This window comes from Microcaecilia unicolor, chromosome 1 (genome assembly GCF_901765095.1).
Source record: "Microcaecilia unicolor chromosome 1, aMicUni1.1, whole genome shotgun sequence".
NCBI lineage: Eukaryota > Metazoa > Chordata > Amphibia > Gymnophiona > Siphonopidae > Microcaecilia > Microcaecilia unicolor.
The window spans coordinates 408,299,835-408,325,191 of NC_044031.1; the positions used below are offsets into that span (position 1 = coordinate 408,299,835).

The 25,357-nt window shown below is 40.5% G+C and overlaps 1 long non-coding RNA gene across 1 annotated transcript; it reads right to left on the minus strand.

Annotated features, from left to right (window-relative positions):
- LOC115460301 lies at positions 1-25,357 on the minus strand. The gene is made up of 3 exons (XR_003940452.1): positions 25,295-25,357; positions 20,086-20,091; positions 1-20 (listed from the first exon to the last, which is right to left on the minus strand). It is a non-coding gene; the product is annotated as an uncharacterized LOC115460301 (long non-coding RNA).

Here is a 25,357-nt window from a genome sequence, read left to right on the forward strand (position 1 = left end):
TTTGATTATGCCCCTCCACGCTGTGGGTTACAGGAATTTGATCTTGTCCCCTCACCTGGTTTTTAGTTTGATATGAGTTTGGTGTGTGTACCAGGGAAAAATTGATTATTCCTTACTTTTCTTTTGGATATTATTGGTTAGTAAGGATATACTATAAATAATCCTTTGTCGAGTTGTTAATGTAAGCAGCATCAGAAAGCCAAGTTTTAGTGAGGCAAAGGATGTCTGAATAAGGTCACTTAAGAGTCGAGTTTTGCCTCAGATTGGCCATTAGTTAAGACAAATAGATTGGTGAAAGGTGCAGGAAAACAATGTGGGCTTGGGAATAGGCGTCTTACTTGTGGTTGCAGAGAATGTGGTGGTGGTGATCAATGGCCCCGTAGACTGTACAAAACACATGTTGAGCAGAATAGATAAGGAAAAAAAACTTTAAAGGAATGGGTACCGGAGCAGGCTGTAGTGTCTAAGGGGATGTGCACTTCGGGCATGCTCAAAGGAGAACAGCCTGCTCCTTACGTGTTCTCCTTTGGTGTGCACCTTTGCGGCCGCTAGAGGCTATGCTTCCTGATAAAGCATAAGACTAAGCTTAAGGTCGGACATTGGATCTAAGTTAGAACACTAAATTTAGTTCTTTTGGAGGTTTCCCCTGATGGAGGCAATTGCCAAATGTGGCTGCTTTGGCCTTCGTTTTATTAATAGATAATCTTGCTATACTGGTTGTCTTGTGTTTTCTTCTTGGCCTTACTGGTGTATTTCCTTTCACCTTATGGTTGGACCACTTCTGTTTCCCTTTATCCTTATTTAACATATGTTTGCATCCTGGTTTTGAATGCTCATGCATTTACTGTTGTATACAGATGTTGTTGTTTTTTTTGTTTTTTTTTCCTGTCTAGACACAGACACATTTTCAATGTTCTAGTGTACATAAGTGCTTGTTGGCAGAACTAATTGGATGACCAAGAATAGGTTGGCATTTAATCATAATGTAAGCCACATTGAACCTACAAAAAGGTGGGATACAAATGCAATAAATAAATTTAAGCATTCTAGCTCACAAACTATTCATTTGTCATTGACATTAGATATTTCTATGAGATATTGAGTATTTTACTCTTGTAAGTGAGTGCTCTGCATAGATGTGGAGACATAAAAAAATGTTATAGGTGTTGTGAATGCTATAAATGCTGAGATATTTCCATTGCGTTTTCTCACTGTTTACAGTGTATGGTTTGTGTGAGCACACATACAGTATATATTTAAAAATTTTGGAGCACAGGGTATCTATCTATCTATCTATCTATCTATCTATCTATCTATCTATCTATCTACATATATACAAAATTTAAAAATATAAAAAAATAAGGATAATTTCAATGATTGAGAAGCTTATCCACCCTCTAAGAGTAGATTTTTACCTTAGGGTTGGCACTCTGCTCGGGTGAGTTATTACTCTGAGAATTTCTCCAGATATTTTTTGGAAAAATTTAGTGCTCTTTACATCTTCACATACATACATTGTCCTCAGTTGATTTGGTATTGTGGAAACTGCTTTATATGTCCTCCATGATATTTGGTACTTAGTACCCTGATCTGTAGTTACTATCAAGTTATATACCAGTGGTTTTACTGGGAATTATATATTATACAATGAGCATCCAGGCACAATGAACTACTTTTCAAGGCAGGAAACATAGAAGAGTGAAGTAACATACGCCCCATTTGAAACAGAGATGAGTGCCACAGCTTGTCAAAACAGCCAACTTTGTCACTACAAAATACAACTATTTCCTAGGGCATGAAAAAAGCCAGAACACACATGTATAAAGATAACCGAGTTTCACAAGGTGCATCACTTATAGATTGCTTATCCAACAAAAAGGAATTGAGGTCATCAAGCTTGTAGGAAGCAGACCTCTTCTGTCCAGTTCTGTTTTATTGTTGTTAATAACAGAGAACTGTTCAGCAACATGTACTAATGAACTTCTATGGCTCTGTAGCCTGGCAACAGCAGAACTCTTTAGCTCCAATCTCCAATTTTCAACCAAAGGTACTAAAATTGTTTTTAGTCTCAATTACCCCATATTGACTGGATACATGTTGCATCATGAAATGCTAGGGAGGTAAAGTTTCTAGATGAGATGAATGACTGATTCATGGAGCAGCTGGCTCAGAAACCGCAGAGTTCTCTGGATAGTGGCTGGATATCACAGCTATCTGTAGAGCTAGCGACGTTCATCAATGACCATGTATATTCAGTGCCCTCTGTGTTCCAGGTAGGGATGTTGAATATCCAAAATACATCACAAAAGACTTTGGAGAAAATATTTCATTTCTGTTTAGTATATTTGGACTGTTTTGTCCAGTTAAGCCTTTAAGTTCAGAATCCCTCATTTCTCAAAAGCACGTCAATTTATAACAAATGTGCACTCAGTGCTACCTTTTTATTACTAAATGAATAAGCCCCTTTAAAATTAGGCAGTTACTCTGTGCTTACTAACTACACACTGTCTAATATCTGTACCCTTCCCCTCCACTGCCAGGTCCAGACTTTATTCCTTTATCTTGCTGGCAATAATAGCCTTCTTCAGTCAGTACGTCAAGCTCAATCTCTGGCCGTCTTCAAATCTAGGTTAAAAGCCCACCTGTTTGAGGCAGATTTTAACTCTATACCCATGTCTGTTTTATTGTTTCCACCTTAAGTAATCCCCTTATCCCTTATTTGTCCTGTTTGTCTGTCTTGATTAGATTGTAAGCTCTGCCGAGCTGGAACAGTCTCTTCCATGTTTAGTGTACAGCACTGTTTATGTCTAGTAGCACTATAGAAATGATAAGTAGTAGTAACATTAGCACTTATTTTGGTGATATATAGTATACTTCCAACTGTGGGAGGTGAATGCAAGCAGACTGATGTTAACTGTGATAATTATGCACTGCATGGTTGGCATAATAACTTTATAAGCATCCAGGATTTCAAAGAATCTGTTCTGAAGTTTCCTGGTGTATAATTTATATGAAAGATCATCAGACATTTTATTTGCTTTGAGAAATAGTTCTAGTCTTTGGTGCTGGATCATTATGCGTAGAGTCAAGCATTTGCAATACAATTAGATCCAGATGAAGTAAAACATCTGCAAAAATAGAAAAATGTATTTTATTCAGATTTACATAACTATATGCATTCAAAATGAATGACAGGCACGGTAATATAATATGCAATAATTTGAATTCTATTGAGTTGTCCAGATGAGACCAGCAATATAGAATAGTGACTGAAATTATAACTTTGAATAAAAATTGAATGAATAGCACATTAGTAAGAAAAATTATGCAATAATGCACACTAAAGAAGGCATTATTATGGAGAGCTAAGGGCTTTTAGGTTTTGTTTTGAGTAATTCAGACAACATTATAGCAAAAAATGCCCTTCAATTGAAGCATTATCTATGATAATTAGCCATTTTGTGTTATTTTTTAAAGCTATTTTCTTTGTATAGTTGCACAATTTCTTTAATATCATGATAAAATGGAATTTTTACATATCTGTGACAAAAGGAACTTTATTGGATTACACCCCTACATCTAGCAACAAGAATGTGTTTTTTTAAATTGAAATGTCAGTATAATGTTTAACATAAACATAAGAGATAAGTAATATAATAGGAAATTGTAATTAGCAATCAAAATCACAAACCTTCTAAAGTCCACACCAGTGGGGGGGGGGGGGGGGGGGGGTAGAGTCAATATGCGATAACAAAGGAAAAAATTAAAATACCATTTTAAACAGTGCCCACCCTGAAATATTAAACACTAGCACAACTCATAGCCTCCAGTTGATATAAGGAAATAATTGTAATTATAAACTTTTCATGCAAGAAATACTTCTAAATGTAATGGTTCACAAAGAGGGGCATAATCAAACGTGAACGTCCATCTTCATGGGCATCTATCTCCGAGTACGGGTACATGAAGGGGCGGGATAGACCGTATTTTCAAAAAAGATGGGCGTCCATCTTTTGTTTCGATAATACAGCTTGTGCCGGGATAATGCATCGGATTTGTGCGTATTTGAGCTGGGTGGTTTTGTTTTTCAGCGATAATGGAAACAGAAGGCGCCCAGCTCAAAAACAAACAAATCCAAGGCATTTGGTCGTGGGAGGGGCCAGGATTCGTAGTGCACTGCTCCCCCTCACATGCCAGGACACCAACCGGGCACCCTAGGGTGCACTTGTAACAAGTAAAAAAAACATTAAAATACCTCCCACATCCATTGCTCCCTTCCCTTGGGTGCTGAGCCCCCCAAATCCCCCCCAAAACCCACTGCCCACAACTCTACACCATTACCATAGCACTTATGGCTGAAGGGGGGCACCTACATGTGGGTATAGTGGGTTTTGGGGGCGGTTTGGAGCACTCCCATTTACCACCACAAGTGTAACAGGTGGGGGGGGGGGTGGGCTTGGGTCCACCTGGGTGAAGTCCACTGCACCCACTAACAACTGCTCCAGGGACCTGCATACTGCTGTTAAGGAGCTGGGTATTACATTTGAGGCTGGCATACAGGCTGGCAAAAAAAGTTTTTAAAGTTGTTGTTTTGAGGGTGGGAGGGGGTTAGTGACCACTGGGGGAGTCAGGGGAGGTCATCCTCGATTCCCTCCTGTGGTCATCTGGTCAGTTGGGGCCCTTTTTAGGGACTTGTTCGTGAAAAAAAGGGTCCAAAAAAAGTGACCCAAATTCGCGGTAAAACCGCCTTTCTTTTTTCGATTATCAGTCGAGGGTGCCCAGCTCTCTTCGGCTGATAAACACGCCCCAGTCCCACCTTCACCACGCCTCCGACATGCCCCCGTCAACTTTGTTTGTTCCCGCAACAGAGTGCAGTTGAAGAAGCCCAAAATCGGCTTTCGATTATACAGATTTGGGCGCCCATGGGAGAAAGACGCCCATCTCCCAATTTGGGTCAAAATATGCGCGTCTTTCACTTTGGAAAATAAGCTGGAAAGCCTACCAGTCACTTACATGGAACATGGCACCTGGAGCCAACAACCATGGCTTACGTTGTATAAAAGCTTTCCTCTGCGCATGTGTCCTTAACAACATCAGAGAGCACAGATACTTTCTGACCACAAAAAGAAACATCTTTAAATTTTAAATATTTTTTAAATCAAAGATCTATTTTCAGCACAGAACTACTAAAGTGACCTTAAGAGATGATTTCATGAACTCTGACATATCCAAGCTATCCACTGATACTATTGAATCCATTCTACCTTCTGTATTCTCACTATTTTTTCATGTTGGCAAATAATATAGGGGCCCTTTTTTACTAAGCGGCAGTAAGTACTAATGCATGATTAACACGTGGGAAAATGCAGAGATGGGTAGTAATGAAGTACGTATACTTTGTTGCAGTACTTAAGTACAATTGGCAGTACTTATACTTGTAATGAGTTACTATTTTTTGCCATACTTTTGTACTTGTAATGAGTTACAATTAAACTATACTTTTGTACTTATTAGCAAAGTACAAATTTAGAAAGTATTTTTAAAAGTATTTCCATACCTCTGCTTCTCCCCCTGTACAGGTGATGTCAGACCCGGCTTGCAGCTGATTGGGGCCCAAACCTCTGGTCCCAGAAACAGCTGAGTTGAGACTGAAGTCCATGCCCAATCTGATGCAAACCAATGTCTGACATCACTTGGAAACCCTAGTCTCCCCTCCCCCCCCCCCACAAGTATGATAGGCCAAGGAAGTGTACCATCAGCCTCACCTACCTAGAGTCCTCTGAGGTGGCCCCCGTTCCTGCCTCCTCTTCCTCCTCCTAATTTAGCAAAAGAGTAGTGTGGCTGCTCTGATTGAAGTGAGGAGGACTCGGAGGAAGCAGTCCTTATGCACTGAAGTTGTCACATGTGTACCTTGTGTTCAGCGAAGTCCTGCTCCTGCAGCCTGGCCAAGTTGCCTATAACTCTTCCGTTTCTAGCCCTGTTCTGCAAGTCTGCAATCAATCTGCAGGAAAAGCCTCCCTAGAACAAAGCTGTCTTTGCCTGGGCTGTTGTAGGCTCACACTGTCTGTCACACATACGAGTGAGCAGCATTAGAGGTCACCTGACTGCTGGCACATGCATGTGGGGACCTCCACATGCAGCTGAGCGAATTTTCCAGAGATTTTCACATGCAGCCAGAAAGTAGTAGTGTTGCTTGCCTGCTGCCTGCGACAGTAGCATTAGTCATTGCTACTAACTAGTAGTCAGCTAGCTCTGTCTTAACCCCCCACCCGAATATTAAAAACCATATAACCGGCCAGGGACAGCACCTGGCTGGTTAAGTGACACTTAACCGGCTATCCAGCATTATCCAGCGAGGGATAGCCAGTTATCCCCACTGAGCATTCCCAGTAAGTGCCTAGGAGATATCTGGCTATATTGCGCAATATAGCTGGTTAACCCCGTATATTCAATCCATATCCAGCTATTGTAAGTGGCCACATACAGCAGCTTAAATAGCTAGCATATCTTTAGCTGGCTTAAAGTTAACTTTCTATCTTCGAATATTGACTTAGCCGGTTAACTTTTAAACAGGGTAAAAATAAACAAGATACTTAATGCCGGTCACCGGAAACGGCCTGGCATTGAATATCTGGGCTGACTGCCGACTGTGGAAGTAAGTCGGCTCCCTCCTGTGGTCTGAATACCAGCCCACTATTAGGGTTAATTTCTAAAGAGGAAGCCCATCTTTCGACACAAATCAGAAGATGGGCGTCCTTCTCCCAGGGTCGCCCAAATTGGCATAATCGAAAACTGAATTTGGGTGTCCCCAACTGCTTTCTGTCGCAGGAATGACCAAAGTTCATGGGGGCATGTCGGAGGCAGGCACGCCCAAGTCCCGCCTTCACTATAACACATGGGCATCCTCGACCCATAATCAAAAAAAGGGCATCCCTGACAAGCACTTGGATGACTTTACTTGGTCCTTTTTTTTGCTACGACCAAGCCACAAAAAGGTGCCCGAACTGACCAGATGACCACCGGAGGGAATTGGGGTTGACCTCCCCTTACTCCCCCAGTGGTCACCAACCCCCTCCCACTCTAAAAACTTTTTAAAATATTTTTTGCCAGCCTCTATGCCAGCCCCAGCTCTGACAGCAGTATGCAGGTCCCTGGAGCAATGGGTGCAGTGCACTTCAGGCAGATCGTTAATAAACCAAAATATATTTTATTGATATGACAAAGATAAAATATGCATACAATAGCCCATATGCATATAATAGCCCGACACAGGCCGTGTTTCGCCCAACTGGGCTGCTTCAGGGGCTATATAGTAGTTCTCCACTACCAAAACAGAAATATGCTGATAAAAGCAAGTATATGGTCAATATCCTGAAAAAAACGGCTCATCCAGAAATGCAGAAACAAATAGTTATGGACCTGAGGTCGTATGAACAGCCTCTTATCTCCAAATGTGCCTTAGTTTCCATTATCGCCGGAAATCAGAAACGACCAAGTCCAAGGACAACCATCTCTAGGGATGACCTAGATGTTAAGATTTGAGAGTCCCTAACCGTATTATCGAAATGAAAGATGGGACATCCATCCTGTTTTGATAATATGGGTTTCCCCACCCCTTCACCGGGGAGTCTTGCGAGGACAGCCTCAGGAAAACTTGGGCGCCCCTTTTGATTATGCCCCTCTAAGTCTGTTCTGCATTTCGCAGCAATTCCAGGTCAGGTGTATAAATTTTTGCTACAGCATGCTAAGCAATCAGCCTACCACTGAACCATGAGAGAGCAACTGGATATTTGCAGGTATCATTCATAGTAACATAGTACATGACAGCAGAGAAAGACCTGCATGGTCCATCTAGTCTGCCCAACAAGATAAACTCATATTTGCTACTTCTTGTGTATACCTTACCTTGATTTGTATCTGCCATTTTCAGGACACAGTCCGTAGAAGTCTTGCCCAGAACTAGCCCCACCACCCAAACACCAGCCCCACCTCCCAATCTCAGCTAAGCTTCTGAGGATCCATTCCTTCTGCACAGGATTCCTTTATGTTTATCCCACGCATGCTTGAATTCTGCTACCGTTTTCATCTCCACCACCTCCCGCGGGAGGGCATTCCAAATATCTACCACTCTCTCCATGAAAAAATACTTCCTGACATTTTTCTTGAGTCTGCTCCCCTTCACTCTCATATCATGTCCTCTCGTTCTACCGCCCTCCTATCCCTGGAAAAGGTTCATTTGCGGATTAATACCTTTCAAATATTTGAACGTCTGTATCATATCACCCCTGTTTCTCCTTTCCTCCAGGGTATACATGTTCAGGTCCGCAAGTCTCTCCTCATACGTCTTGTAACGCAAATCCCATACCATTCTCATAGCTTTTCTATGCACCGCTTCCATTTTTTTTACATCCTTAGCAAGATACGGCCTCCAGAACTGAACACAATACTCCAGGTGGGGCCTCACCAACGACTTATATAGGGGCATCAACACCTCTTTTCTTCTGCTGGTCACACCTCTCTCTATACAGCCTAGCAACCTTCTGGCTACGGCTTGTCACACTGTTTCGTCGCCTTCAGATCCTCAGATACTATCACCCCAAGATCCCTCTCCCCTTCCGTAACTATCAGACTCTCCCCACCTAGCACATACTTCTCTCGTGGATTTCTATTCCCTAAGTGCATCACTTTGCATTTCTTTGCATTGAATTTTAATTGCCAAACCTTAGACCATTCTTCTAGTTTCCGCAGATCCTTTTTCATGTTTTCCACTCCCTCCGGGGTGTCCACTCTGTTACAAATCTTGTCCCTGGCTTGTCTGACCTCTTTACAGTTGCAGAGGAAGTGGGGGGAGGGGGGAGGGAGAGGAAGCAGTGGACACAGGTGCTTGTCACTTTTTCTGGGATAGGGTTTCTCTTTCCCATTCCCAGGCCCACCCTTTCTTGCTAGTTTCCCAAAGGAAGCCTATCATGGAAATGATTAAAAGACAAATCGTTTACACATGTAAAATCTACATTGAAAAATTCCGTGCATATATCTATTAACTTTTATAGTTTTAATCATTTGAAAATGTAAAATAAAACTCCTTCCCTCTTCTACCCTTTCACAACTAAATGCAACAAGCTTGTTAAAGGTATTTAATCTAAATTTGTAATTTAATTTATTTCTGTTCCACTCTACCCATAGAGATGTAGACAGTTTTTAAGTTGATAGGTACATAATCGCAATACGGTATTGCTTGTAAACGTACTAGATTCTGTGGTCTAAGTTGTAATAAAGTAGTTTTAAGAGCTTTACTTTATTTTTTTTTTTTAGATAAGACTTTCTACTTTTACTTCACTACATTTGAAGCTAGTACTTTTAAAAAGTAACGACCTCATCTCTGCAAAAATGCACTCACAGGACACTCTCAGGATCCTGCAATAGTGTTGGCATCTGCGCATGCTTCCCACGTCATAAAAAATACTTTTTATTTTTTTAGAGCTGGGGGTGTGTTTGAGGGGAGGGGTCAAAGAGTAAGGGCCCTGTTTACTAAGCTGCTCTATAGGTGCACTAACCTTTTAGCAAGATATAAAGGAATTAGAAAAGGTGCAGAGAAGGGCGACGAAAATGATAAAGGGAATGAAACGGCTTCCCTATGAGGAAAGGCTGAGAAGGTTAGGCATCTTCAGCTTGGAGAAAAGGCAGCTGAGGGTGATATGATAGAAGTCTACAAGATAATGAGCGCAGTAGAGTGGACAAATGTGAAGCATTTGCTTACACTTTCAAACAATAATAGAACCAGGGGACACAAGATGAAGCTAGAATATGATAGATTTAAAACAAATAGGAGAAAGTTTTTCTTTACTCAGTGTGTAGTTGGACTCTGGAACTCGTTGCCGGAGAATGTAGTGACAGCAACTGGCTTTACAGAATTTTAAAGGGGTTTGGACAGATTCCTGAGGGAAAAGTCCATTGAACATTATTAATTATTTTTTTTTTTGGGGGGGGGGTTGGGGTTGCCGGGTTCTTGAAGCCTGGATTGGCCACTGTCGGAGACAGGATGCTGGGCTTGATGGACCCTTGATCTTTTCCCAGTATGGCGGTGCTTATGTGCTTATGTACTTATTAATGCTAGAGACACCCTTATATTCCTATGGGTGTCTCTAGCATTAGCAAGTTGCTAAAAAGTTAGCTTGCTTAAAGCACGGCTTAGTAAACAGGGCCCTAAGTGCGCACAATGCTAATCAGTTAGTGCAGCTACATTGCTCTGCACCTACTGATTAGTAAATGGTTAATGCATGAGTCCGTTCCACTTACTAAATAGGTGTTGGTAAGGGCTCACATGCTAATAGCCGTGCACTATTTGGGAATTAGTGTGTGGTCATTAATTTGAGGAAATAAAAAATGGCCTTTATACAGTTGCGCTAAATTTGGCCTCAGCATATGGGGAAACCCATGGGATAATCAAAGCGCAGGATATTTTTTTAGAGCAGCTTAGTAAAAAGGTCCCTTAACTTGGAAACCCTAGTCTCCTCCGGTTTCAAAATTTTCAAAGTGTCTTTCAAATACTTATTCCAAAATTCTCAGGGCACGAAGAACCTTGTCTTAGAGGTAAAACAGTAATCTTTACTTTTTTAATTGACATTTTCAAATATGTCAGGAAAAATATAGGAATACACAAGAAATAATATGAGGGAAAAAAACCTAACAAAACAAATACATGCATCTAGACCTCATCACGGGGTGTTTTCCAGAGAACTAATAGAAAAAAGATACTAAGACTTAGGGAAATTCAGTAATCCTAAATTCTTAATTATAGTCACATTTTCCAAGGGTTCCATTTTCAAGTGGAACATTAGACTTTCCTTAGGAAAGGAACCACTGGCTGTCAGGAAGATTGTAAACTAAGTAGTCCAATTCCCCATCTGTCATTGAATCACATTCAGTCTAACATCATGTTCTGATAGGCCACCATCTGTCCTGACAATGTTGAAGCCTGTGTAACAAAATTAGCAAGAGAAGCCTTATTCTACACACAACCTCCCAAATGTCTTCTAGGATTGTCTTCTATGGCTCACCTAATCTCTGGTCAATCTGAGGCACTGCAGGGATTACTTTTGGCAGAGGAACAAAGGCAGATGAAGAAATCAAACCTACCTTGGAAGACCCATCCACACCTCTCATAGAGAGATCTGGTAAGGTCTTCCCTTTCCCAGAGTTCTTCTCCACCAGTACTCCTCCACAAACACTACTGGTTACAGCAGTTGTACCTCACAGCATTACCTTCAGCCATTCGCTTCTGGTTGTTACATTTGGATATCTCATGAGTTGCAACGGGGTAGAGTGGTCACCAGAGCTCAATTCCAATTCAAGTTCCTTCACAGAATGCCTCCCCCCTCCAACTTGGGCCTTAGTGAATGCACTATGGGTAAGATGAAAATCCATCGGCCCCCCAGACAAAATCAGCAGTCTTGAGGAGCAGCCAGTCCAAGTGAAAATGTCTTCACTCAACGTGTAATTAAACTCTGGAATTCATTGCCAGAGAATGTAGTAGAAGCAGTTAATTAGCAGGGTTTAAAAAAGGTTTGGATAGCTTCCTAAAAGTCCATAAGCCATTATTAAAATGGACTTGGGGAAAATCCACTGCTTATTTCTAGGATGAGCAGCATAAAATGTATTGTACTGTTTTGGGAGCTTGCCAGGTACTTGTGACCTGGATTGACCACTGTTGGAAGCAGGATGCTGGGCTTGATGGACCTTCGGTCTGTCCCTGTGTGGCAACACTTATGTGCTTATATATAGTTGAGTGATGGCTGGAACACGGAGGTCATTCGGGAATATAGGGCTGTAAACAAGGTGACAATCTCTGGTAACCCTGTATGAAAGATTTAGAACACCAGAAGTATTTTGTAGTATTTGTCCTATCAGGTCATTTTAGGCAATAATATGGATAATTGTTTTTTTTTTTTTTTAGTAATTCCATGAAAAATATCAGTTTCAGGAGCCTATAGCCCCATAGTTTAAAAAAAATGGTTTCAGCCATAAAAACTGGTCATCAATTACAGAAGAATCACTACCATCAGACAACTCAGGGTACTGATTATAGGGATGGCAACAGAGACAGATAGCACCTATAGCTAGCAGTTCCTGAGAATGGCACTCCTAGGAAGAAAACATGGTACACAGACAGCACAATCAGCTAATAAGTAATTGAAAAGCAGCACAGTTCCATAGAAAAAAATAGCACTTCTGGACAGCACTTACAACCCAGTACTTATAAATAACCCTTTTAGGCAGAAATTTTTATGAAAGGTAGTATTTTCTGGAAAGACTTTACCTTCTGAAAACATTACTTAGGCTAACAATATAAGCATACCTCATTCCATAGACAACTGTCATCTCCTGAGCAGACTTTTGTCTCCAGAACAGACAAGAGGGCCAGAGATGATCTTCAGCCATGACACAGCCCAAAGAAACAATTACAGATTCTTTCTCCCCCCCCCCCCCCCCCCCACAAAGCATGCAGCTTTTGCTAGGCCTACACCTTCTATCTCTGGTCTATGCTGCTCCACATTGATGGTAGTGGGGACTTTGTTCAGAAGGAATGGGTTCAGTTGAGCATCTATAGTAGCACACTAGTTGGTATTCAAAATAATTTAAGAGGGAAATAGAGGTCCCTGCCTGCTTAAACCACACTTTGTGGCCTGGCTGCTGATAATCAGTGGTACTTAACTGTGGAGTACCACTGAATATCAGCTTTGACAGGTTTTTTTGTACATAGGCTGGAAAGGGACATTCTGGAGGCATGGAGGCAGTCAAGGAGGAGTTGGCTGTTATGGGAGTGCCTGCAATATTCAGTGCTGGTGCCTTCATAGCTAAAATACTAAATAGGACCATATAAATAGCAGTCCTAACTTTGATCATTTAGCTGAATATCAGTTGGCACCTGCATAATTTCCAAGTCTCAGTCTGGTGTGCAGGTCCTATCTTCCATCCCCACATGAACCCCGCTCTAAGATGATTTCTCCCAACCCCAGAACTTCAAGACCCTCCCAGGATTCCCCTCCATATCTGCCACCCAACCAGAACAAGACCCCCCCCCCCCCACCATGATCATGACCTCTAATTCAAGCCATTTTGAGGAAACACACCTTCATAACACTGACTTTAGTTTAAATTCAGTACAGATTGAATTCACGTCAAGTTAAAACTTTCCCAATAAAAGACAGAATCTATGTGGGTGTCTAGATCTCTTCTGATATCTTTGCAAGCTTCATCTACATTAGAGAGCATCATGTCATACTTTGCTGTAATATTGTAGGATTTCAAATTGATTATCTGTTAAAACTTCAATGCTCAAGTCTATGTAATTGTTATATCCTCTTTCTTTGCATTACATCAGATCAATTCCGTTAGATCCTCTTTTAATATGGAAGATTTAAATTCTTGGTTTTTGTGCTGGTGTTGATTTGTCTGGATTATTGCAAATTCTTATATGTGGGCACTGAGCATTCATCCCTTCAGCATCTGCAGTTGATCCAGAACACAGTTACCAGATTGACTGTGCTGGAAGATATAATCCCCTCACCCCTACACTGGAGCAATTGCACTGGCTCCCAATTCCTTTTAGAATCAGGATTGTGGTTTCACTTCTAGTTCGCAAGATTCTTTTTTGTTTTCCTGGTATTTCTATTTATTTAATGAAATCTCATCATTCCTTATTTGTGCCACCCTTTAGTTTCTCAATATGCAACAATTAGCTATGCCTTCTCCAGGGTCTGTTTGACTAGACACTATTCATCCCTTTTCCCCCATTTTTTTTGCAGGCTTGAAAACCTGAGCCTCTGTTGCAGCTGCCCTTGCAGGGCATGTTGAGGATGAGAGGGATATGACCCAATGAAACTTCTTTGAACTAATCTTTATTGTTCTAATCCTTTCTTGACCCCTTTTCTTTTTGTATGATATTGTAAACCACTTTGAAGTGTCTATTGTGGTCCAAAAAGTAGTATATGAAACATAAGAATAAAGTAAAATAAACTAGAGACTAGTGTTTAAGCAGGTGATGATATGGAGTTGTATAAAAATCAGCAATGACTGGAGATGGGTGAACACACAAACTAGGGAATGTGTGAAACAAGAAAACAGGAATTTAAGAAAGGGATGGGAGTAGTGGGAAAGGTGTGGCTGTGGGAAATAAAAAGCTGGTAAGCAAGTAAAATATTAGAAAGACTGAGGACTCCAAGTAGAAATTCTTAGTGTGTGTTTATTCAAAGGTTAGCATGCACTACATTTTTAAGGTGGACCAGTGGATCATATTCATACTAACAAATTCACATTCCTACTCTTTGGGAGTTTCCAGGTACACCATGCATTATTTTAGTTTCTCAGTCATCTCAAGCTAGTTTTTGCAGTAGTCTTCAAGAAGAAAATGCAGAACAGCTTTTTAGAATGTGCCATCCTCCGGAGTTCCTTCTACCTTCATGCATCTGATGATCGTAACTAATCTATTCAAAGTGGGTTCAGAGAGTCAGACATTCAGCTCATGTAAGTAGTGGCTCATTAGTCAGCTGCCCAAGCCAAAAATGAGTAGCAAATTTTTCGGCTGTTGCCTTGGATGTTGATGTCACTGGTTCTGTTTGACTTTTTTTTTTTTTTTTTACAAGGCCTATGATCTCACCAGATCTTATCTGAGCATATGCTAAGCTTTATTGATTTTTTAATACATTGTGCAAAATTTCCTAGAAAAGTTATTCCCATCTTAATTTAACCAGTATTCTTCCTCTGCTTTTTATGGTACCTCAACCATTTTTAAGTGTTTTGCTGCATGGTAAATAAAACATTTTACTTAGCTAAGGATGTAGGTAATAATTTAGCAGTTTCTAACTGATTAGACAATTTAGAGAGTTAAATTTGTTACAACAGATTCTTTCTTTAAAAGCTGAATAGAATTCTCATTATCTTTCTGCCTCTTTTTAATTAAATCAGAAGGCCAATCTATACTCTTTTCAATGTGCAATACAGCTTGAAACAAAGTTTTAAGAGTATTTTTATCTTCCAGAGGTGAATATGTTAAAGCTGCTGTTTTCAACAATGTTCACTCCTAAAACTGATGCAGTAAAACCTGCAGCAGAAACTTATGAAATATTTTGTTCACACTCTCTCTCAAGTCCTTATATTGAATCAATTTAGTGTTAGAATCTATTGATTCTGGCTGACTGAATGATTCTGGATTTGGATTGTAGTTTTAATTACTTACATTTTCCAAATCAAAGCTCAAGGTGAGTTATTTCTCTGCCCGAGTAGAGAAATACAGGATCTGGTATTCATAGCCATTTATCCAGAAATTCAGAAATCAGGGGTGGGCAACCACAGTCTTGGAGGGCCACAATCCAGTTAGGTTTTCCAAGATTTCTACAATGAATATGCAAGAGATCTATTTGTATACAATGGAAGCTGTACATGCAAATCAATCATTGTGAAAATCTTGAAAAACTTACTGGGTTGTGGCCCTCAAAGACGATGGCTGCCCACTTTTGATCTAGATAGTACCAGGGCATTCTGTAAAGATATTCATAGCACTATCTGAATAAAGCCAGGGCAGTGTGTGGGCAGAACAAAGGTAGAATGGGAAGTTGTCTGGTTAGTGGCAACATCAAGACCACTTTCTGGATAAATATCCCCTTCTCCCCATACAGCACTGTTCACAAATTACCCAGATTCTCCTTAGAAAAACATATTCTTAAAACGAACTCTAGAAAATATATACACACACATACTTGTACATACAAAAAAAATAAAGAGAGAGACAGAAAAATAGTCAACGAAGACCATGAACTAAAATGTTTTGACCATTGCCCAAATATTCACAAAGTATTTATAATACATACTACCTTCATGTAAATGAGAAAATGAGACATGGGGAAAACTATATACTTTTACCTATATACTTTAGGAGAAAATCTTACAGATCCTATGGAGCAGGTAAGAAGGGAGCACTCTTTTGGAGGGAGAGAGAGGGAGATGCTTCCAGTGTTTGAATGGACAGGCGAGTGGAAGGGAGTGAGAAAGGGATACAGAGCATCAAGTGAATAGGTGGGTAGTCTCTAATGGGTAGAGGGTGCAAGAAAGAGAAAGAAGAAACAAAAAAGGACAGAGTGAAGGAATGGATAGAAAGGAAACATTTCTAGAGAGGAAGGACTAAGGAAACATTTCTAGAGAGAGAGGAGGGACGAGCCTTTAATGGGCTAAGGGGAGAAAAACTTTTAGTGAGGCTTAGGGCCAAGAAGGGAGAAAGTATGTCTGGAATGGAGAGGTAGTGTGAAGGATCAGCGGGCAAAGATCCTAGGAAGCAAGGTAAAGAAATGAGACAATGGAAAGACCAGAGACATAGCTACCATTGGGCAAATCCAGTAAAATGTCCAGGGCCGCTCAATGGTAGTGGCTGCCTGAAATTTCCTCTTCTTTTTCCACCTCCCCTGCACCTTGGTCTGACATCTCTCCAAACCCCCCCCCCCCCCCCACCAGTGCAACTCTGGCGTCTTCGTTCAGCTGTTGCAAGTGACATCGTATGTTCTACAATTATTAACAAGATTTCATGATCAAACTTTCTGTGAAATAGTTCCTTGTGTTGGCAGAGAGCTGTTGTGTGGAACTTGGATACATTTTTTTTCACTCATAGCTCTGGTTGCTTGGATTGACCACTGCTTCTTGCCATTCTTTGTTGCTGTTGGCTGCATAACCTTCAACCTTACATGATGGCTAGAATGTTGTTCATGATTTAATGTTTTGCACATAAGTTAACTTATGGAAGTTAGACTAAACATCCTTAGTCTCACTGAAGAGAGTATAATGCAAAATGAAGGAATGCAATTGAGGGAGAGATTAAGTGAATTTAAATTTCATTTTTACTTTAATTTTTACATATCAACTGAATCGTCACAGGATTGGACTTAAAACCGTTTGTCAGATAGTTATAAATCACAGCAGCATTTTAACAAATTGCAGAAGTACTTTAGGTACTCAAATGGAAATTAGGTGCCAAAATGGCCGGTAAACAGCAGTTAGGCGCCTCGCTGCACTTAGATTTTATTTTATCAGTTAATGCCTTAGGGGGCCCTTTTACTAAAGGGCAGAAGGGGTAGCACAGTCTTGGTGTGTTGTAAATCAGGTCTACCACATCCAGTACTAGAAAATAAAAATTTTAATTTGTAGCACTGGGGAGTGTGCCTGGTGGTAATTGGGCAGTGCCATGGGCTGCCCAGTTGCCATTGGGTTGGCACCAGAGCCTTTACCGCTTCTATATAGGAAGTGGTAAGGGCTCCAGCTGTAAATGCCGCATTGCAATATTTTGTTTACCGCATGGCCATTTACCAGTCCTCCTGAAAAAAGGCCCTTTTACTGAAGGCAGTAAAAGGTGGCCTCAATGCATTGCAAACCCAAACACAGATGCCCCTGCAGGCCACTTTTTACTGCTGTTTGGTAGAAGGTCCACTATGTGCTTTAGTATAAAACTTCAAAGAGGGTGTGCATGGGCGGGACATGGGTGTGGCACACACTTAGATACCAAGGGGTATTCAACCAGTGACGGTCATTTTTTTTTTTGTTAGCTACCAGTGGCATAATTCCTGGATATTCAATGCTGGGCTATATCAGGGCACAAGCACTGAATATCTGGGTTTATGCAGTCGACTATCTCTTATGCAGTTAAGTGCGATATTCAGCACTTAACTGCCTAAGCAACACTGCATGAACATAGAACTGACTTTTATGTGGTCTATGACTACTTATCTTAGTAGTAATGTGACTAATATTGACACCAAACTGCATAAGTATCGACTCTGCTCCAGGACCGCCCACAAAATAGCCAGCTTTCAGTTTAGCGGTCTGTGGTGATATGCAGCAACACAAACCAGTTAAGTGCCACTGAATATGCAGATAGACCACACAAGTGATTAAATCTGTCCAGGAGCCATTTCTGTCTGGTTAAATCACTTTGAATATCGATCCCCAAACAGAGTACTGTAAGTTGTATGCCTAGGTGCCAATATTTTGGGCGCTAGCATTTATACCTACCATTCACATGGTGTTAGTGTTTATTTATTTAGATTTTGCTCACACCTTTTTCAGTAATAGCTCAAGGTGAGTTACATTCAGGTACACTGGATATTTCTCTGTCCCAGGAGGGCTCACAATCTAAGTTTGTGCCTGAGGCAATGGAGGGTTAAGTGACTTGGCCAAGATCATAAGGAGCAGTGTTGATGTCTAAATGTTGACCTCTAAAGTTAGGCACCCTAACGCCAACTTACTGTAAGCTCTATTCTATAACTGAATCTGGGTGCTCAAATGCCATTATAGAATACTATCTTAGTCCACAGGTTTGTGGCACCTTTATAGAATTGTCCCCTAGGTGTTCATCTGCCAACACTGTGATTATGCAAAGCAGTGGTTTTGTCTTGGTCCTTTTAGCATGGCATACCTGCCTATACTACATAGTATTTTCTTCCAGGTATCCTTCTAACCTGTTCTACTCCTACATTGTGGCTCTTTAGTGAAACCCCTTGTACGTACTTCTCTCTCATCAGCAAAAATGCCTGCTAGTTGTAGTAACTTGGCAGGTGCATCAAGGACTGGTTCATGACCTGATGATCACTCCACTGAACTAATATGGGGAATCATGTCTATTACAGGCCTACCGTTAACTGGACTAGAAGGTTTTCCACTATTCTTGGCTTAGGTGTTTGGGCTTGAGGAGCCATTTCGCCAGTGTCCTTGTGCATGCGTGTAATGTTGCATGTCACAAAAAATGTAAGCACATGTGTATTTGTGCATTCTTTTGATAAGCACATTTGTGTTTAGGGAATAGGAGGATAAAGATATGTCAGTTTTATAAATTGAATGGTTCCTGCCACACAGTTTATAATACCAGAAGACCTCTAGATAGCCCCATTTCTTGGCACACAGCTCTGACTACCCGACCTATAAAATTACTTTCTGCATGATTTACTATCAAGCTGTTCAAGAGAAATACATTTTAATTGCCACTGAGCTTTTGGGCTCATTTTCTGAATTTGTGCGTGTGTGTGTGTGTGCCTTCCCATAAAGATAAATTGTTGTAGTACTTAAATCTCAGATGAATAAAATAATATGAAACTACCATATCCTCTTCTGTTCCACAAAATGTGAATAACATAATATAAACATATTTTCTATGGCAGTCTACCTCAATAACATAAACACTTTCTCCTTGTCCTCAGCAGGTGCCCAGTCAGTCAGATATTTCCCCCATTGAATTAATTGGAGAAAAATCCAGATTTTATTGCTTCAGTCAACAGTGAGTGATGGAACTCTTACCAAATTTCCATGCTATCTAACTAATCTGCCAATTGAAATATTGTGTTTATAACTAGACTACTTACTGTGAGCAGATAAAAACCCACATAAAATCTTTTATTGCATCTGTAGGGAAAAAAAATCCAATTTATTCCATGTTCCTGAATTCTGAGCTATTCTGTGCATATTTATTCTTTTTCAATGGCAACAGCATAACAAAGAGTTTAAGAATGAGATTTAAGCCTCTGAGAAAGGTGGGGCAAAAACATGTTTTTGAAGCTGTTTATCTTGAAGTCAGTTTTCAAATGGCACTTAAGGCCCTATTTACTAAGCAGCATTATAGGCCAAATTAACATTTTTAATGTTAACCATATACGTTCCTACAATATATAGGCGCCTACATGATTAGCGTGCAAGCTAAGTGTAGGCGTGCTAAAAACACTAACGCACCCTAGTAAACAGGGCCCTTAGACAATTAGCAGTCTGCCACTTGAATTTCATTTTCAGCAGACGTGCACACATAAAACTATGCGTGCACTGTGGTAGACACAGGGCTTTTTCTGAGGGGGTACTTGGGGGTACTGAGTACCGGCACCTTTTCCATTGTCTGCTAAAATTGACCCACAGAACCCAAGTTCTAATGATAGAGCTCAGGCTCTACAAACCAATTCTGTCCTGTCATCAATTCTATGACTGGTTGCAGGGGGCCTGGCTGTTATGGGGGTGGGTCCCTCAGTGATCACCCCACTCCTGAAGGGTGGTCTAGCATTTGAGTACTGGCATCTTTTTTGCTAGAAAAAACACATTGGGTAGACATATACCCCTGGATTCTATAGAGGTCGCTCAAATTTGTGTCCAAATTTGGGCACGATTTGGAGATGCATGCACAACTTAATTGGTTAACAAAACAGTTAACACTTGGTGTTTTACTGACTTTTGGAACTGGACCAGAGCTTTTTCTATGCAGATGCTGTTGGCTGCATTCTTTTACTTTTGACATTGGACCTCATTTTTCTTTTAAACACAGGTATTACAGTACATGCTTTGAAACTGTAAATGTATTGAAACCTATGTGACCCTGATGAAGGTTTTCCAAAACTTGGCCAGGTTGGGTCCTGTTTCTATTAACGCTGACATTTGGATAAACTCTTGCTGTGTTCATCCTTCCTTGGATCGCTGCTGCTGTTTGGCTGTCGAACAAGACAGTTAACACCAATAATTGGACGCTAACAATCAATTATTGATGATGATTTGCACACGCATGTGGTTCTGAACTATTCTATAAGGCAGTGTGCATAACTCCTTTAGCACATATCTCAAAAGGGGGTGTAGTCATGGGAGGAGCATGGGCATGTCAGGAGCATTAAATGTGTGTGCCGCAGGAATTTGTCTGGTATCCATAGTTGGGTGCAAGATCAGTGCTTACGCAGTATTCTATTAAGGATGCATTCCCTTTACAGACTAGCATTTAGCACCAATTTTTTCTGGCGCCTAATGTAGAGCACTATAAGAACATAATAGCCATACTGGGTCAGACCAATGGTTCATCTAGCCCAGCATCCTGCTTCCAACAGTGGCCAATCCAGGTAGCAAATACCTGGAAGAAACCCAAATAGTAGCAACATTCCATGCTACCAATCCTGGGACTTCTCCCATGTACATCTCAATAACAGACTATGGACTTTTCCTCCAGGAACTCGTCCAAACCTTTTTAAAACCCAGATATACTAACCGCTGTTACAATATCCTCTGGCAGTGACTTCCAGAGCCTAACTATTCTTGCAGTAAAAAAATATTTTCTCCTGTTTGTTTTAAAAGTAGTAACATATAACTTCTTTGAGTGTCCCCTAATCTTTGTACTTTTTGAAAGAGTAAAAAATCAATTTACATTTACCCATTCTACACCACTCAGTATTTTGTAGACCTCTTATATCCCCCCTCAGGCATCTCTTTTTCCATGCTGAAGAGTCCTATCCTGTTAAGCCTTTCCTCATATGAGAGGAATTCCATCCCATTAATCATTTTGGTTGCCCTTTTCTGAACCTTTTCTAATTCTGCTATATCTTTATTTATTTATTTATTGCATTTGTACCCCACATTTTCCTACCTTTTTGCAGGCTCAGTGTGGCTTACGTAGTACCGTCAAAGGCGTTTTTCCAGTTGGTGGATAACAAATACAAAGTTGTATAGTGATTGTCTGAGGTATAAGTGGAGGGTCGAAATGGATGAAGATTGCGTGTTGTCCTGTGCGATCAATGCCCAGGATTGCATACAATACTCAAGGTATGGTCGCACCATTTATAGAATCTGGCCCAGAAAGGGCAATTCTATTATCTAGACAGCTACAATTACATGCCATATTCATGTATAAAATAACAGCACCTAATATGCATAAGTGTACACTTACCTGTGAAATTGCCAGCAGGGCACCTAAGAGCTATTCTACAAAAGTATGCATAACTTAAATAGCACATAAAAACATAGGCAGAGCATGGATAGGAAATGGACAGAGCTCCCACTTATACATGTAATTTACAAAATACAGTGAATTATGCTCATTTTCACTGTATTTACATGACCACAATTATGTTAAGTCTATAACTAGTTTAATTGTAGACATGTAAATGTTAGGTGCTGATACCAGGTTATACTAATATATTATAATGGAATCTGAGTGTTCAGATGCTGTTACAGAATCCTGTAAATCCCGAGCATCCTTGGAGGTGCCTACTTGGAGGTACTTGGTTGTAGAATTACCTTCATAGTGTCATGGCCCTGCCCTGACTTCTGCCCCAAATCCCTAACGGACTTACCGTTCCGTGGTTCTCTGAGGGATGGTGTCCTCCCTCCCTCCTGCAGTTGCATGCTGGCCTCTTAGGGTGCACTCGCATGCCGCAGCCCATAGTTTATAGGGCTAGTGGTGGGAAACCGTGCAGGTGTACCGGGAGTAGTGTCATTGTCCTGGGTGTATTTAAGGAAGGCCCAAGGCCTCCTCCAGTGCCTACGTAATAGGTTTTCTGTTTTTTTTCCCCAGCCTTATGTGCCTAATCTTGTCTTAATTTCCAAGTCCTACCTTGTTCCAGTTTCAAGTAATGCTTTGTTTCCTGCCTTGCCAAATGCTGCTTGTCTCCAGCCTTGCTTAGTCCTGACTGTTTCCTGCCTTGATGTGTCTTGCTTGTTTCTAGCCTTGCCTTGCCCTGACTCTAGTCTTAGCTATGCCTTGTCTTCTCTTTTCTGGATCCAGTTTTTGCCTTGTTCTGCCTTGCCTTGTCTGGATCCAGTTCTAGCCTTGTTGACTAGTTTTGCCTTGACTTGTCTGGATCCAGTTCTCTCTCTGTCCTGCTGTGCTCTGGCTGGACCCAGCCAAGTTCATCTTGTTTCCAGTCCTGCTTTGCAAAGCCTTGTCTACCTTGTTACCAGTCTTTCCTTTCTAAGCCTTGACTTCTGTTCCTGTCTTGTTTGTCTTGTCTCCAGCCAAGTTTTGCCTGCTCCACCTGTTTCCAGGTTGAGTTCTGTCTTGCTTAGTACTTTGCCTAGTGCTGTGCCTAGCCTGTGTGACTCACCTGCCATAGTCAGTCCACAGCTACAGCTCAAGGGCTCAGTTCACCTTGAACTGTGACACATGGAGGGGCATAATCGAACAGGGCGCCCAAGTTTTCCTGAGGGTGTCCTCGCAGGATGTCCCCGCGAAGGGGCCGGGGAAACCTGTATTATCGAAACAAGATGGGCAGCTATCTTTTGTTTCGATAATACGGTCAGGGACGCCCAAATCTCCACATTGTGGAGTTAGGGATAGAGTTCCAACATTTAGTTCTGATGTTGGAGAAATCTGAGGAAAGTACAGATTTGTAGCAGACAATTTTAAAATTTGGCAGGTGGAGTCTGAGGAAATCTGGCTTCAAGGAAGGAATTACATGAAGGTAGTTCAATTAGATGGTGCATATAATCTGGAGCTAATCCATATGGTCACCGCATGCCAAAAAAGATATAGAGGCATGCGGTGACCATATGGATTAGCTCCAGATAGTGGAATTGGAAAAGGTACAGAGAAGGGCGACAAACGATAAAGAGGTTGGGGCGACTTCCCTATGAGGAAGGTTGAAGCAGCTAGGGCTCTTTAGATTGGAAAAAAAACGGCTGAAGGGAGATATGAGAGCTATAAAATAATGAGTGGAGTGGAACGGGTAGATGTGAACTGCTTATTTACTCTTTCCAAAAATACTAGGACTAGGGGGCATGCAATGAAGCTACAAATCAGAAAATATTTCTTCACTCAACATTTAATTAAGCTCTGGAGCTCCTTGCCAGAGAATGTGGTAAAAGCAGTTAGATTAGCAGGGTTTAAAAATAGGTTTGGATATCTTCCTAAAAGAAAATTATATAAGCCATTATTAAGATGGACTTGGGAAAATCCATTACTTATTTTTACAATAAACAGCATAAAATGTGTTGCACTGTTTTGGGATCTTGCCAGGTTCTTGTGACCTGGATTGGCCAATGTTGGAAACAGGATACTGGGCTTGATGGACTTTCGGTCTGTCCCGGTATGGCAATGATTATGTTCTTTTGTTCTATATGGTAAACCATATTGTAGAAACTATTCAGCATCATATCTATATTAGCTGAATGCTCTAATGCATGCTTATTAAGTGTATCATTAGTATTATGCTAACTTTGTATTATATCTCTGGTATGTGAATTGCAGTGCTGTTAAATGTGTATATTTTTGATACTGTTTCACAGTAGTTCTATTAGGTTTCAATTTGCTGTTTTCAGGTTTACCTCATTTATTGTAGTTTATTCTTGGTTATTTTACTTTTGTTATGCTGTTGATAAAATTGTAAGTTTTATGTTAAACTGTACCTGCTGTACACCGCCTTAGGTGGATCTCTTCATAAAGGTGGTTAATAAATCCCAATGAATAAATAGAAACAAAGCAGTTTCATATTATATACAAGTACTTATTTTGTATCTGGGGAAATGGAGGGTTAAATGAGTTGCCTAAAGTCACAAGGAGCTGCAGTTGTAAATACATAAAAATACCTGTTTTTGTACAATTAATCAGGGTTTAAATTTTTTAATCATGCAATTAATCAATTACAATTTTTAATCAAAATGTAGCCCTACCTTAAATTGACAGCCAGGTTAACTAGTGGGTTCACATAAAATACTATGACAGTTTCTTTCAAAAGAATGCATTTTATTCATTAATTATAGCAGTGTTGTTCCTGGAGGTACAGAGAAAAGAACACTGAGATGTTAAAATACAACAGTAGCATTTAGTTTGCAGAACTTTACAGTACTAGATGGTAAAATAGTATGATTTGTGGAGCACTTAGACTTACAAAGTTACATATGTAACCTATGGAACTTAAGTGCTTTGAAAATGATCCCTCCATGTTATAGCGCAAATGCTTCTAGTATATTTCTAGCACTTTCAAGCAGTGGAATTGCCATATGATTTATCACAACAGCAACAAAACAATTATGCAATATCAACTAATTCAAGTCAGTCCTATAGCAATACTTTATTTAAAGAACTTTCAATCCTACAGTGTTTTTTGTATCACAATCCTAAATCAACCTTTCCTTCCACAGGTTTCTTTTGCTAGTACAAATAACAAAGAGCAATGGAACTTGTGTGCGATTTGTATGAGATCATAAATTGGTCAAACAGGTAGAAAAGGTGATAGAAAAAGCTAGAAGGATGATTGGGTGCATAGGGAGAGGAATGGCCAGTAGGAAAAAAGATGATGATGCCCCTGTATAAGACACTCTGATGAAACCTCATTTAGAATATTCTGGAGACTGCACATACAAAAAGATGTAAGCAGGATGGAGTTGGTCCAGAGGGCAGCTACTAAAATGGTCAGTGGTCTTCATCATAAAGCATATGGGGACAGACTAGAAGATATCTATATGTATTATTTGGAAGAAAGATGAGAAGGAAGATACGATAAAAATATTTAAAATACCTATGTGGCACAAATGCATAGGAGGCAAGTCTTTCAATGAAAAGGAAGCTCTGGCATGAAGGGGCATAAGATGA